The following is a 15533-nucleotide window of genomic DNA, read 5'->3' as shown; positions in this document are numbered from 1 at the left end:
GTGGTTGCAGGTATCTCAGGTGGCAAGGCTCGGAGTTGTCCTCTGTTTCGGGCACAGGATTACGCCAGGATTCCTTTGCCCAGCAAAACAGGGGAAGCCCTGGGAATTCATAACATGAAATCTTATCTCAAGAGAAAAACAAAGCAGAGGCTTCTGTGTAGAGGCTTGTTGAACTACGCATTCCTCTAATAGTTTCCCAACGCTTTGCTGCGTGTTCCCAACAGGCTGGAGGCTTTATCTCCTGGGCAGGCTGGGGCTGGAGCACTGCCAGCCTCCCTGGGGACCGGCTTTGGCCCTGTAGATGCCTGTGCCTCTGCAGTGGGCTGTGGATTGGCGGAAGCTGGTGCAAAGCTGCCTGTCCGATTAAATTTGTTGTTCTGCAAAAGGATTTAGCTTTGTTTGCTGGTTATTACTGAAGAAAAAATCCTAAGCTGCTGCTTTAACTTGTGTTAAACCTTTCAGGGGGTGAAAGAATCTGGCTCCTTTCCTTCCAAGATGTAAACATGGAGGAGAAACCTAAGAGAAGGCCCAAAAAAAAAAAAAAAAAAATTATAATAAAAAAAAAGTTTTAAAATACTGTTTTGATTACAGCCTTTTTACCTTACAATAAAAATAGAATAGTTATTTTTAAATTTCCTGGGCTAAAAGGCTGCTACATCAGAAGCAGTACTGAAGTTGGCTTCCGAAATAAATCTGATGGGTCATTAGCCACCATCGCAAACACACTCCAGCTCCCACACATACCTGCTGTCTCCTCGGGGATGTGCTAGTAAGCCCATCAAGAAGAGTCTGTAGAATATAAAGTTGAGGGGAGATGTTTGAGACTTTCGTATTTCATAATTCAATCCTGTACAAACACAGCAAAGGCAGCCAAATCAAATAAACAACTTATTCCAAAACAAGATATCTGTACACAAGATTTGCTCTGGTTTAATTGAGTTTATGGCTGACTATTAGTTAAAACAATAAAATGTTATCTGTAGAGAAAATTTCAGGTCAGATGGGACTCGTAGGCTACAAAAGATGACTGTGAACGTATAGCGTGAGCACAAGAACTGCTGAACTACTGCTACAGTTGCAGGAAGGGCCCTTACAAAGGCTGCCTCTAAAGTTTTGATTTCCCTTGTGTGAGACCTGCAAGGTAGATCGTTTCTCTCACAGGATTCCTGCCTCCTTTCTTCAATTAGCAAATTAGCATCTCATACTTTGTTTTATCCTTCTGCTCAGTAGATAGACCTGGATCGTCTTTAGTACACAGGATTTAAACCACGCTCCGAGAGCAGAATTACTAAAACCCACTTTGAGTTCAAGGCTCTCAGTGAGATACCATATCTAGCTGCTTCAGAAACATCAGCAAATTTGTTTTCACAGCACTGCCGTGGGTATCGTGTATCTTGTAGACAAGAGGCTGCCTACTGAAAACAGTAGAGGCAAAAGATTTGGAGTACCTGATACAGAATGACAAGGACTTGGGTTTTCACAGTTCCTAGCATGCTGCAGCACTTTATATTCCAAGCACAAAACCCAGATGCAGTTGTGAGCTCTCAGTCCCTTTGCAAGCCGGCTGTGGTTCAACCTTTTGGGGCTCCAGCTGTAGCATTGCTCCAAAGACTTGCACCCTGCCACCAGAGCCCACGCCTTCCTACCCTTGCCCTGCATCACATCACACACTGTTTTGCAGGGCTGTTCTGCAAACAGGATTGGGAAAATGATTTATATTAAAAATAACCCTTCTGTACTACCTGCTTTCCTTAACGCATGAGGCAGGGGCTAATGCAGAGAACTGTTTTGATGCTTTCACAGCCTCAGAGTGGTTCCCTCCTGCCCGCGGAGCCAGGGAGCACCCTGAGGAAACAGTCTGTGCACTTGGAAATGAAGGCTGCATCATAACCCATCTGCACAAACGTTGCCTGGGTAACTTTAATCCCGGATTTCCTAACTTTTTGAGCACTTGAGTCCATAGCCATTGCAGTTTTTATGCAGGCTTTTTGTGTGTGATACGTGTTCTCGTTTAAAGTAAGCTGGAGCATAAGAAGAATGAGTAAGGGAGGAGATAGCTATATGGGCAATGCCAAGGTGTGGAAAAAATGCTTGTTCCTTCATCTTTATGCAAGAGTATTTGGAGATAGAATTTGGAATAATTGCCAGCAAAGGTTCCCCACTCACAGAAGCTTCTTGTTGTTAACAGCAGAGTTGAACTGGGTGTTGGTTACTCACAGAAAACCTTCCCCATGCAAAGTGCTCTCTTCTATTGAGAGTGAGATGGTTGCTGTGATGTTCAGCTCAGTGTTCTTCCTATCCCATGACCACTGCAAAAGGGGAAATCAGTAACTTTGTTGGATGTACACAAGCATGCATGGTGGGCTTTGCTGCCTAGCACTGCCTAGCAAATTCCTTTGCTCTTGTAAGCAGAAATACGTAAAGGAGGTTCCTCTTCAAGTATTGCCATCAGTAGCTCAATCACTGAGCTTCACCTGCTCATTATTTCACCTTTAGTGCAGATTTGCATGACTGGAGCAGCACAGAGACAACTGTTAGAGGGGCCAAAACTTGGCACAAAAAGATTAGCTATTGTGAAGTACACTAAAATAATAGGCTCATACTCCATCTGGGTCATCCTTAAAATTGTCTTTTCTGGCTTCCTTTCTTTTGCCAAGCAGATCTAAGCTCTTTGATTTCAGCTTTTCTGTTCAGAATGTGTCTTTCTATTCCCACTACTACCCCAGTCTACCTTTGGCTTGTTTGTTTGATTACAAATTCCCTCTCTGGTTTACACTTTTCTTTGTGCTGCTTCCCCATTTCCAGAATCCATGGGACAGACTCAGCCATGGCCTAATAAGGGTCCCATACAGCAGAAAGTCATTGTGGGGCATGGAGTATTGAGGCAACATGAGAGCAAACCGTATTCTGGAAGATTATCTGCCATTAGCAGAGGTGATGAACGTCCATGCTAATCCAGCAGCATACCAGTCCTACCTGTTCTGAGCCCTGACACTTCTTGTGGAGTACCAACAGCAATTTTGGGGAGGCACAACCAACGGTCCTTTCCTCAGACAAATTCCTACTGGGTGGTAGCCACATCACCAAAAAGGAATCGTCACACACAGAGTTTTCATGCTTTTTCTACCTGGAACAGGTAGCTCTTATTTCCCACACAATAAACAGCATTCTCATTCCCTTAAAAGCCTTGACCAAGTTTTCCACACCACTTACAGCATGGATTTTCTCATTACCATATCTGTTCTTACAGTCTGCAAGATACCGAAAGACAAGCTTGATACTTAGGTTTCCTCTAATAACCTCTTCTCCACAGGTATTTTGGTGTTAGTGATAGTAATGACCATAAATATAATAATGATAATATAAGGAGTAATGATTACTATAAGGTGAGTGGTAGAATTACTCTTGAAATCAGGCTTAAATTTGAACAAAATGCAGTAATATCCCTTCTGGAGAAGCCAGAAGCACTCTCCTCTTGCAGGATGAAAGGAGCTGAGGAATGTGCTGGCTGGCACTGAATCCCTGTCCTCTTGGGCCTTTAATGGGTTTCCTGCTCCTGTAGGTTCAAAGAGCAATTACAGTCTCCGGCAAAAGTACAGCAAATGGAAAACAGATTCTTTGGCTCCCCCTAAAATGCCAAGAGAATAAGTAACCAAAAGATGCAGGACTTGAAGTCACTTTATTGCAGTAGTTTATTGAGCTGAAGGGAAATTTCCCTCCCTGGATCCCCGAGGCCAGAGGAAGTCCCAAACACAGGAGCTGGGTGGTAGGAACCCAGTGGCAAACCCATGTTCACACCCATCTCCTTGGAGGGGCTCATGGGGGGGCCAAGAGATAATCCTGGACTGCTGCAGACTGCACAGCAAGCTGCCTCTGGGGTCCAGCTCCTTCACCTCTCTGCTGGGGGGCTGTTTAGTGCCTTTGAATTGTCTGTCAGAGAGGAACAAAAGCAAGGCCTGGGGAAAAGGGGAGGACAGCAAGGGCAGCTTCCTTCTTGACAGGAAGTCATTATGAGGGTATATGGAAGTATATTTCCAGCACAATGCAGCTGGATAAGCAGATGGAGGCTGAGGAACCAGCCTTAGATATCAGGAGCCTGACAGTAGCAACGCTTGCTACCTCACCGAGGGATAACAGCCTGTGCAGAGCAGGAAAGCCATAAAAACAAACAATGGGATATGGAAGAAAAAGGGAAGGGCCCAGGTCATTCAGACCCAGGATAATCCGTTCAGAGAGCTGCTGGATGTATGCACCACAGCGGGTTAATACTCTGGTATTTCATCAAGAGAAAGTAGTGGGCATGAGCGCTGTGAGCTGCATACTAATCTCTTGTGAGGGCCTGCGTAGGCCACACAAGATGGCCTCCAACAGGGCAACGCGGCCCAAGTGCTTCTGCAGGGGTCTGCGCAATCAAGCACTGAAGGCTAAAAGCAAAATCCACGGGTAAAGCAGGACTGGATTTAGGACTGGAGCAGCACATTTCTTTTTTTTTCTTTTTTTTTTTTTTTTTTAATTTCTTTGATAAAATAAAAGTATACTCCAGGGTTAATGAACAGGAGGTAGTAAGCATACATTGTGTCTATAAAAGACAGTTCTCATCTCTTACACCTGGCTCTGAAAATGCTTTCCCATGATCAGCAACACCTGCAGCATTAACGCACCACAGCACTGGCATGTTGTGAGTGAGGCTTCTCTTCCATCCCTGAAAAGAGCTGGGGCTGAACCAGTAGGTTTCTGATTTAGTATTCAGTAAACTACGCTGTACAAGATAAACTAAATAAGCCTGCCTAAAGTAAAAAGCCCTGCAGGTTGCTTTGCATCATGTTTCATTTCTACCTCAGATTACTTGAGATTAAATCGTATCACTGATGGCAGAGAGAAATAGCTAGTAAGGCAGCACATCAGCAATAATCCCAATTTTGTGCTTGAACAAGGATGCCCAGTATCCAGTGACGGTACAAGTAGGTCACCCAGCTGGCTTCACAACCAGAGAAACTTCTGCACTCAAACTCAGCTTCAGGCACCATTCTGTTGTATGGCACAAGGATGGGATGTAGCTCAACTCTGCAGTTTCTCAGGTGTACAGGGGAAACTGTACACTCATAATTACACAACTGTGATGCAATAATTGCTGAGGATTTCCTTGGTCATCTTGTATTACAAATTGATGCTTCCTCTAGTTTTCCTTACTGTCTACAGAGGAAGAAGGGATCCATTCTCTCCTTACCATATGTATGTGTAATTCCCCTTAAGCTAACAGGAACCAACAAGAAATTGGACCCTAAAGAGGAGGGGTGAGGAAGAGATGAATGAATAAAAGACCCCTTCATAAGAGCTCTGACCTAGATGTGTGGGGTGTTTTTTGTCTCTGACCTCCTGCTGACAGACATGGACTACAGGCATAGAGTTTGGATATAAAATCTCTGAATCCAGAGCCATGCACATTTGGAGAGGGAGCATTTTTGGTTTGTCCCCCTCTTCACACCATGAAGGATTTGCAGCCAAAGCAAATCTAAAGACAAATTGATATAATTTGTTCACCTTTTGAAACTATTCCAATCTATCTGGGGTGGCAGGGAGAAGGCTGTTGTAATTAAATGTTACGAAGTAATGCCAAATATTTCTCCTAGAAGGGGATCTTTTGAGTCAACGGGTTTGGACAAAACAAGGTGAAAGTGACCTTTTCCTGCTACAATTTGATCGGGTCTCTAGACACAAAAGCATTATGGGACAGAAAAAACAACAGCTTTGGAGCTTCCAGTACAAGAAAGCCACTTCGTCCTCCATGAATGCTTAGTTCTAGTTTGAACATGGTCTTTCCTTTATCATCTCCATACTGCCACACGCAGTCTTTCTGATGAATCAATATGAATGGATTCCAGAAAATTCCTCCAGTGCTGCTTTAGAAAAGTCTAGTAATGCTAAAGCTTTATTACTTTCTGGACTCTTCACTGCCAAGGCTGAAACAAAGGACTTCTAGGTTGGCTGAAAATCAGCTGGACCACCAGACTGAAAGGGTAACGATGATCAAAGACTTGGCTTTGCTCACAGCAGTAATAAGTTATGTACTCCAGAGGTTGATCCTGTGGTCCCTGCGGTTCAATCATCATGAACGACCTGTATAACATGGAAGCACACCCTTAGCCTGTCTGTGGAAGATGCAAACTTTACAACAGCTGGCTGATATAAATATATATGCATAACATTATCTTCAGCTGAGAGGGACCTCATACACCTAAGGACTGGGCCAACAGAAACCTCATTAAGTCCAGTAAAGAGAAATACAAAGCTGTGCACCTGAGGTGGAATAATTCCCTCCATCCCTACAAGCTGGGAGCCAACAGACCAACAGCCCTGCAAAGGAGCAGGAGGTTACAGTGGCTACCAGCCTGAATGAGCTGGCAGGGCATTGTCACTCTAAGGCAACTGTGTACTGTGCTACAGGAGAAGGAGCATGGCTGACAGATTTGGAAGTTATTTTCCCTGTTGTCTGGCACTGGTTGAGTATGCATTTGACACACTGTCCAGCCTGAAGCCTCTCCACTGCAGAGGGATGTGAAAACTGGAGGATGTCCAGATGAAGTCTACCACAATGGTCAGAGGTCTGGAACACATCAGCAATGGTATGTTGAGGGATCTTGGCTTGTGTAGGCAGGTGAAAGGAAGGCTCATCTAATAGCCTACAACTACCTGAAGGGTAATTATACAAACATAACAGATCCACATTCTCTTCAGTGTGATCAGATGATATTGCACAAAAGAATGGCTGCAAATTGCAGCCTGGGACATTAAACTAGACATTAATAAAAACATTTCCTATGAGGGTAGTGCAACATGAACACAGTGGTCACATAATATTCAGTTTTGGAGGTATTCAAGACAGGTATTCAAAGTTAGAGCTAACCCGATCGTGTGGCACTTGTACTTTGGTGAACAGGTGCTCATTGGAAGTAATATTGGGATCAGCCACACAATCAACATGTCTCTAACTGGTCTTGGTCAGAGACAGCCTCACCAGGCAGTAAGGAGGGATTTTAACCACTTACACTTAACAAGCCAAGTTTTATTGGCAAGCTCAGATACATTCCTTATGAGCAGAGGCACATTTTACATTTTATTATTGGTCCTGACAATCTATAGAGACATTTCCAGAGGTAGCCAGCCAGCCAGAATGAAAAGTTGCTGCCCCAAAGATCCCAAAGCAAAAGGCCAATTGGCTTCAAATGTTTTGCCATCTAAAACATCTTGAGACCCATGCCTATGTCCCATACTAATGCAATAAAGTTCACTTATTCAGGTGTCAGGAACAGAAGAATCATTCCTTCACTCTGACAGCTAAAATGCTAAAGCTATGCTGTCTTTTTACCAGCCTATTTTCTTTATCACGGACTATCCTGTGAGAATCCCAGCTACATACAAAGAACAATGACAGCCAACTATCTCCACTCTGGCAACAGTCAGCTCACAGCCCACATTTGAGTCAATGACCTCTTAACTGAAGAGAGAGACGAGCAGTATCAAAGGAAAACCCAAACCCAAAGTGTTACATCCTCACAAAGAATGCGATGATTTTACTCCACTGTTCATGACTAATAAATCACAAGGATTCAGTAAACCACCAGTTAATTTGTAACAATATTTGTGAAACAGAAGAGGGACAGTCTTGTGGTTAAGGCTGGACTGACACTCAGGATGTCTGGGTCCAATTCCTAGCGCAGATTTTCCTTTGTAAGCACTGTCAGGCCGCTTCAGCTCTCATCCTCAGTTCCTTGCCTATAAAGTTTTCCCTTTCTTTGACTTTTTGTCTGTCTGATCTGTTTTAGTTCTGAAATATTTCTGTAGTTTCTGACATCCAGGAAAGTAGAAAATATAACACACATGATGTAATGAATTGTGCTGTGAGCTGCAAATAGCTCTAAAATAGCCCCCAGGCTGTACGTATTCACTTCAGCCAGCTGACAAACATATATTTGAAGAAATCAGCCTGGACAAGTGAATCATTAGCAAATGGAAACTACATTCAAAAGTAATTGTTCATAATGAATTCTGCTAAATGCCTGCTGCTACTGTTACTATTGAAATCAGTACTAGCACATATATCTTTACTCACATTTCATGTAAACTCAATTTAAGTGATGGCACAGTGTTTATATCACCTTACAACAACAAAGTTGTTTGTTTCAGACCACCAAACGTGGAACAGGAATTTTATGTTTGACATTTTTGTTTGTGGTTTTTTTTTCTTTATAAATTGCAACATTCAGATGCTTATCAGTAATGTCTCCCAGGGCTGATACCTCCAACTTTCAACATGAAATAGTTTTAAAATTGAACCTAGCACTGATTAGGTTGATTTCTAGCCTGAAATTTTTAGAGGTCGATTAAAACATCAAGATACAAAAACAAACATAGACATAATTATCTCTGTCTTGCTGCTTAATTTCAGAAGAACTGTCTAAGCACCAGTAGGCCTAGACTGAAATAAATAAAATCAAGTATAATCAGGTGACATTTTATTCACTTGACTCTTTGGACACAAGACTGAAAACACGTGGATCCCAAAGTATTAAAAAAAATAAAATAAAAATAGTTCTACCTGCAGAGTTCTACAACATTACAAACATGTTAAAAACTGTCCAGAAAAGCACACATTAATACACAAAGGGGATTTAATTCATAAATAATGCCAGAGTCGTGCACATGTCTGGAATTTTTGAGAGAATGAGGATATCTATGGAAGGGGGTACTAAAACCCTGACAGAAAAAGAAGACTGACAATTGAGGCTTCTGAATTCCTATCAGAAATGCAGTAATGGTGAAAACCATGATATAAGGCATACAAGTTTTCACACTAACCAAGAAAAGTAAGACAAAGTGCACTAAGTCCAGCAATCCAGTAGGTGAACCAGCTTTTTCCCACATTGAAAATAATCTTTGTGCAAGCTAGGCATCCTTCATTCATAACTGGGCTAAACTGTGGGTTGGAGTTAGTGGGACAGTGCCTGTTCTGGGAAACAGAATGAGCTGGAAAGGTCTTGAACAGTATAAAAGGACAGCAGGACCAAAGAACCCAGGAGCTTTGCCCTCTGCAGAAGACAATAATGACTGAATGGAAAAGAGCTGCACATGCATTAGCTCTGCCTGCGACACCCAGAACAATACCGTGGCGTGCACTTGTCATAATGCTGGTCATTGTGCCCAGCAAATTGTGGCTGTTCATTATATTCCACTCTGAATGCAGTACTACTACCAAATTCAGGGGTCTGCTTTTCACGTAGCTCTGTGTAGTTAAAAACCACAAATCCTGAGGGACAAAGGAGTAAGCCCCTAGGGAATTCTTCAAAATTAGTGGTGGGAGGTGATAGTCTCGATGAGTTTCCCAAGACTTGCTGCAAGGGGTTGAGGAAGGCTCACTGAGCCTTTGACTGAGCACTCTGAACTCTGGAGAAATCTAGAAATAACACAATTTTTCAAGCATTACCAAAATCTGCAAGGGCTTCTCAGTTGGCTGCTTTTCCGCATCTTAAGAGCGGATGAGGACTTTTTCACTGAAGTCTCTGGAAGCCATTAGGAAGGTAAATATTCGTTGAAAGTACCATCTCCTCCTTGTCACAGTTTAGTTATGTTCAGAAATGAAGTCACCCCTAGCCATTAACCATCCCTACAGGTTACTGCAGCTGGCCACCTGTCTTGACTTTGATGGACACTTCTATTCTTCAGTAACACCTATGCTTTAACAAGAACATATACAGCCTAGAGGCACATATATAATCCATTCTGTCCACAGAGAAGACTTTTTTTTTTTTTTTTTTAAAAAAAAAAAAAGCTACTGCAATCCACCTCCTAGACTGGATTTTCACTTCCCAAGTGTGACAGCTATTGCCTAAGATGAGGGTGTTCCACTCTTCCTTTGCACATCAAGTAGTACTGGTTTGCCCAGCTTATCACCTATAATTCAAAACTACAGTATCACTCCTCTTTATAGAAGGACTTTAAAAAAAGCCTTAAGTGCTCCCATGATAAAACCTAATACTTCAGCTGAACAGACCAACGCTTAATTAATTATTTCTGCTTTGCTGGTGGTGGCAGGGGACACTACCCCGGCCAGTCCCCCTCTCTGCAGCAGATGATGAGACAGGTTTGCTACCCCTGTCAAACTTCAGCTCACAGATGAAAACCTACCTCAAATAAAGATGTTACATTACACGACCCTTATTTGTTGGAAAATGGGCAGAGTACATATACCACTTTCACAAAGCTTACACGCAGCTTCAGTTCTTGCACCAGCTTTTGAAAAACGCTTATCAAGGCTGGCATCAAACATAAGACCCTACTCCTTTCATTCCTAGGCTGACCATTTATGCTCCCCAACTGATTTTAAGTCCAATTCCTCAAATATCAAAACAGTATCAGAAGATAAACAAATAGAGCAGAGGACCAAGACAGGGAACAGCCTCGCCCAGCTAGCAATTAGTCATCAGAAATTAGGCCCTGTCAGAGCAGCATTGTTTTGGCTCAGGCTCTGAAATATACAATAAGGCAGTCTGGTCAGTGGTAGGCCTTCATCCCGCCTCAAATGTAAATACATGAGGCTTCTTTTTTTACCACAAGCTTAGGAAAGCATCAAGAGCTCTTGGGAAGCAACTGGAGATTACTTAGAGGCTGCTGGCATGCTCCTCGTGCTGTCATCTTATGCCCTGAGTGGTTCTGGGTGCACACACACTGAGTCACACATACACACAGAGCTACCAGTCACCAAACCTTTGTTTTGGCTGAAAAAAAAAATAAATTAGTTATTCTTGGCTGGAGATTTCTCCTTCCCTCCCTTGCTACAGCTGCTTGTGTCTCCTGCGGTCAAGGCAGCCTCTCCCTCTGGAGAACCTGACGTCCAAACTCCTCGATGAGTCTGTCAGGGAGCACCAAGAGCTGGGCTGCTCCTTCAAGGGCAGTGAACCAGGAGCCATGAGGGAGCCTTGCCAGCCAGGCCTCAGCCTCAGAGGGCTAGAGAAAGGTGAACAGGACAGACCCTAAGATGGTGCCCAGGTCCACTCAAAAGTTCAGATCAAAAGACGGAATTGTCTTGATGAGGAAAATCTAAGGTCAAACCAGGAAGTCAATGTGTAGGTCACAGATAGGCTCAGGTCCAGCGATCAGCAGGCAGGTCTAGACAGGGACAAAAATAAGCCAAGACACCAGTCCATAGCTTGAAGTCCAGGTCAAGCAGCTCCACAGCCAGGCAGGGTCATAGCTATATCTATACTGAAAACCACCACTCCTCCAAAATAGCTCATGTATGGAGACAAAGCCCAGGGCTGAGCTTAAGTAGAGCTCCTGGGCCCCATGGGTGTGGGCTCTAGGTGAGGATTATCAGGGTCATTAGTGCCATTAGTGGCTCAGGGCCCTGACAAAACCAGAGGCTCCAAGTGGTCTGGGATCATCTTGTATTTACATACTGTCTTCTAGGTGTTAACTTCTTACCCACATGGTAACTGACACCTCTCCTTCAACATGATGTACTTTTCTAATATACTTCCCTCTCTAGCCCCTGCTTTGACAATTTTACCTCTCTAAATCCAGACATGGAAATCCCATTGGCTTTCCCCTTCACCATTTTCCAGTCTTTCTCTGTGAGTTGCATTAGACCTGCAAATGGTTGGGAATAAGATGCTAGTTTTTATGTAATTTAGACAGATTTCTTCCCAGTGTAGGTTCAAAGGAGATACATGTGAATTAATGTCATGCTGCAGTTATATATTTTACTATATTCCATTTTCTTTTCTGCTAATAAAATGAGAGATATTGCCAGGCTAAAAACTTGAGATTGGTTTGGAAATGCCAGAATTGGGGTTGATTGTACAATTTTATTTGCCTCCTTTATGCTTATGTATCTATGTGCCAGTCCTTGATCGCTGGATCACATGCTGTTTTTTATCACAAGATTTCTGCCTTATTTAATACCGTTCTTACTGAATTAGCTGGTATCTCCTCATATTTCTTGTCCATTATTCTCCTGCTATTCAGCTGCTGCCTTGAAGTGAGAATTCTTTTACCCATGAGCATTTCAGTGGTTCTCATCACTGAAATTTCACAAACAATAATCAATGCATACTCACATCTCATCCAGATAAGGAGAAATTATCAGCCTCGTTTTCTAGACAAAAAAAAAACTGAACAAGTTAGAGATTAAGTTCAAAAGTATGTAGTATATTCGAATGTCTTAAATGAGATACCTTAGACCCTATTTTTTTCTGCCTGTGTAGCACTATTTAACATTTTATATAATCATAGAGAAGTTTTTCACTGACTTCAGCTGCAACCATGACTGCCTGGCACTTGGATTAGCAACGATAAGGGCTGTTAGGTCACAGTCTGACTTCCTGGATTTTACAGATCTGTATATACATTTCACTCAGTTAACCCCATAATTAGTCCAATAATTCAGGATCAACCAAAGTATAAAGCAAGTAGTTCAGGAAAAAGCAGCTAGGCTCAATTTAAAGACCTCATGAGATAAAGAGCTGATGATTTGCTTGGGTTGATTTTTCTGGGGTGATTAATTACTCTCACTGTTAAAGCTTATGCCAAATTTCTTGTCTGAATCTGCCTAGCTTCAGCTCACAGACATAGACTCTTATTTTACTTTTCTCCACTGCATTAAAGAATCTTTTTACACCTCATATTTACTCCTCAGGAAGGTATTTGAATCCTGTATTCAAATCACTTGTCAAAAAGCTTTGTAAGCACCTCTTTGGATAAACATATTCTTCAGATTTTAAATAATTTCAGTTGTTTTTTTTCACACCATCTCCAATTTTTAAGTATTTCTTCTTTTTTTTTATATGTAAACACCAGACCAAGATGTCATTTTCGGGGGTTAATTGCAGCACAATATAAAGATTGCAAATCAGTTTCCAGTGTTTCAATTTAAAAAGGCACTTTTTTTTTTTTTTTTTTTTTGAGGGACAAAAACCTACTTCCTACAGAGAAGTGTGATTCAAGTAATTTTCTCAGCATTTCATATGGACTTTTAGGCACAGTTAGAGACAGAATCCAATTCACTAAGATGCCTTTCAAATGCCTTAATCCTCAAAGTGCCCTTTCTTTTTCTGCTACTCCCTGACTCATAATTTATGCATTTTCTGACTTTTGGAAGAAATGAAGCAGGGGTCCTGCAAACAACCTCCTCCTTAAGTCCAGATTTAGCCTCAGAACAGGTCCACCTGATGGACCCTTCCGAAGGAGACCTGTGGAAAAAATAACCCATGGTCATATAATTAAGGACTGATTCATAATGCTTATGTACAAGGAAGGAAACTGAAGGCTGCATTTCCTAACATTTGTGTGCTTAACTTTTTGACCTTAATAAGGTTCTTTTAACGGTATATGGGCATGACCATTCATAGGTTTACCACAAAGCAAACTGAAAGAAAAAAATTAACATACTCTCTCTGGCAGCTACACATTGGCACTCGTGTGACTCACCAAGTCTGGCACCTTGACCTGCACTGCATGAAGAGCAGACACAATCAGCCCTTCATGGCTATAAACAGGTATCTATCAGCATGAAGACCTAGCATGCTGTAAATGTAAGGTAGTTTATCTGCATTTTATTGAAGGTTAGATTGCCCTGAATTACCCCTATTTATATAAAGTAAGAGTTACTCTACATAATCATAATACTGATTTGACAAAAGATCACGTATCAGTCTAGTATAACTTGGAAAAACAAAACAGAAAGTGTTTGAAAGTACTTGAAGTACATATACATACAGGCATAACTGCTGTCTATCAGTTCACACAAGGTAATTGGTTTTCCCTATATTTGTTTGTTCATTTTTCCACACCCAGATTCCCTTTTTTCAGTTCAATACCTATGGTACCTGAGACTTGAAATGGAGTGGAAGAATCTTGGTGAACTTCTGCACTTCAGCAGCGCACTCGGAGCAGACAGGTGCCTTCGTGAGTTTAGCGCAGATCTCTGGCAAGATTGCACTTAGCATGTGCAAACTGCAAGTTCCAGAAGTTTGGAACTTGACCAGATTTGGCCAAATTTTCATAAGGATGAAGAAACCCAATGACTGCTACACTTCACTGCCTTTTTTCAGAGTTGGACTTGCCAGTTTCCCAAAGAAGCAGCCACAAGTATTCTTTACTATGGGAAAACCAGCAACTCTTCCTTTGCTTGAGTATGTGAGTGTGTATGTGTAAGGGCATGCAGCCTCCTGCTTTGGCTGAAATTCCCCTTACTTTCATCTTAAGGGTGGCATATTCCAGCCTGAATGGTCACCAGAAGGCAAATCTTTCAGGTCAAACGGCCTCTTATAATAAGACACTACAGGCAGTCTGATTATCACCACCCCTGTGACAATGCTGCAGTGTTACAGACGTGTGCGATGGGTCACAGAGACCTGATGGTCTGTCCGCATGAAACCTGCTCATGGAAGATGTTGTTAAACATATGTACCATTCAAGGGACATAGTACAGTTGGCTAAAAACAAAGAATAAAGTGTAACTACATCCATGCAATCTCCAACAGAAACACTTGTGAACTATAATAATAATAATAATAATAATAATAATAATATGCCTGAATATGAGACACTCCACATATATTAAAGCCCAGCTCTGTTTTCAAAACATACATTTAGACAGACTGACATGTATTAGCCTGACGTAAAGCTGGGCTGAGTGATAGGAAACACGTATTTCTTGGTACTTGTGGATGCACAATGGTAGAAAAAGAGTCCTGACATTCTATCGGTCTCTGGACAATTCCGCTATTGATGTGATGTGAGTCACCACAAACAGGCCATCGCATGTTTCTGAATCCCTTCCTGCTCAAGGGGTTCCTCCGCTTCTTCCAGAGACTGTAGGCTGAGAAAAAATTCCGTGGGCTAAAGCCCTGGAGACCCATTCTAAATGCTTTCCCTTTTCCTTCCTTCTCTGTGCTGAATGACTCAGAGGGTCATTCATTGAACTGAAGTCACCACTCCACTGGTAGGATGGGAGAACCCCATGGGGAGTCCAGAAGGAAATTTAATTTCTGTTTTATTTTAAGATCTTTTTTTTTTTTTTTTTTTTTTGGTGTAGGTATTTTGAGATTTATAGGGTTTAGGGGTAAAGGTTTGAAAATTAGTAGCTGTTCTGTGATAAAATAAAGGATGTTTCAACCATTTTCAGTACAATTGCAATGCTTTGTCTCTCTGCCCCAAATATATTATGGTTGATACCACAGAAAGGGGCATTAGACGTGTAAGTACCTCTGAGGCCTAATTAACTTTATTAGTGCTTGTAACTAGCTGCACTGAGATTCTTGGAGCATTCATAGGTGCTTTTCTTAGGCAACTCTGCACTGTTGAATTGGTGGTATTTCGATAAGCAAGAGACTCCAATTCTAGCAGGAGATAGCAGGTACACCGTTTCAAAATTCAATGTCTTGTGTGATTTGGAACATCCCAATGGTATTGCTTTGTGTAAAAAGAAATGTCAATAGAATATTTTAGGTATTTTCATTGTTAAAAAAAAAATCTGC

General features: G+C 41.9%; 1 protein-coding gene and 1 long non-coding RNA gene across 3 annotated transcripts in view; one reads left to right on the top strand and one right to left on the bottom strand.

Annotated features, from left to right (window-relative positions):
* The window catches only part of SYN3 (synapsin III), a 191417-nt gene that overhangs the window by 122207 nt on the left and 53677 nt on the right, over positions 1 to 15533 (top strand). The window lies entirely within an intron of this gene.
* LOC311438949 overlaps positions 1 to 15533 on the bottom strand; it is a 41498-nt gene that overhangs the window by 14635 nt on the left and 11330 nt on the right. The window lies entirely within an intron of this gene.

Source organism: Aythya ferina, assembly GCF_964211825.1.
Source record: "Aythya ferina genome assembly, chromosome: 1".
Lineage (NCBI taxonomy): Eukaryota > Metazoa > Chordata > Aves > Anseriformes > Anatidae > Aythya > Aythya ferina.
This window is presented reverse-complemented; position numbering and strand designations above follow the sequence as displayed.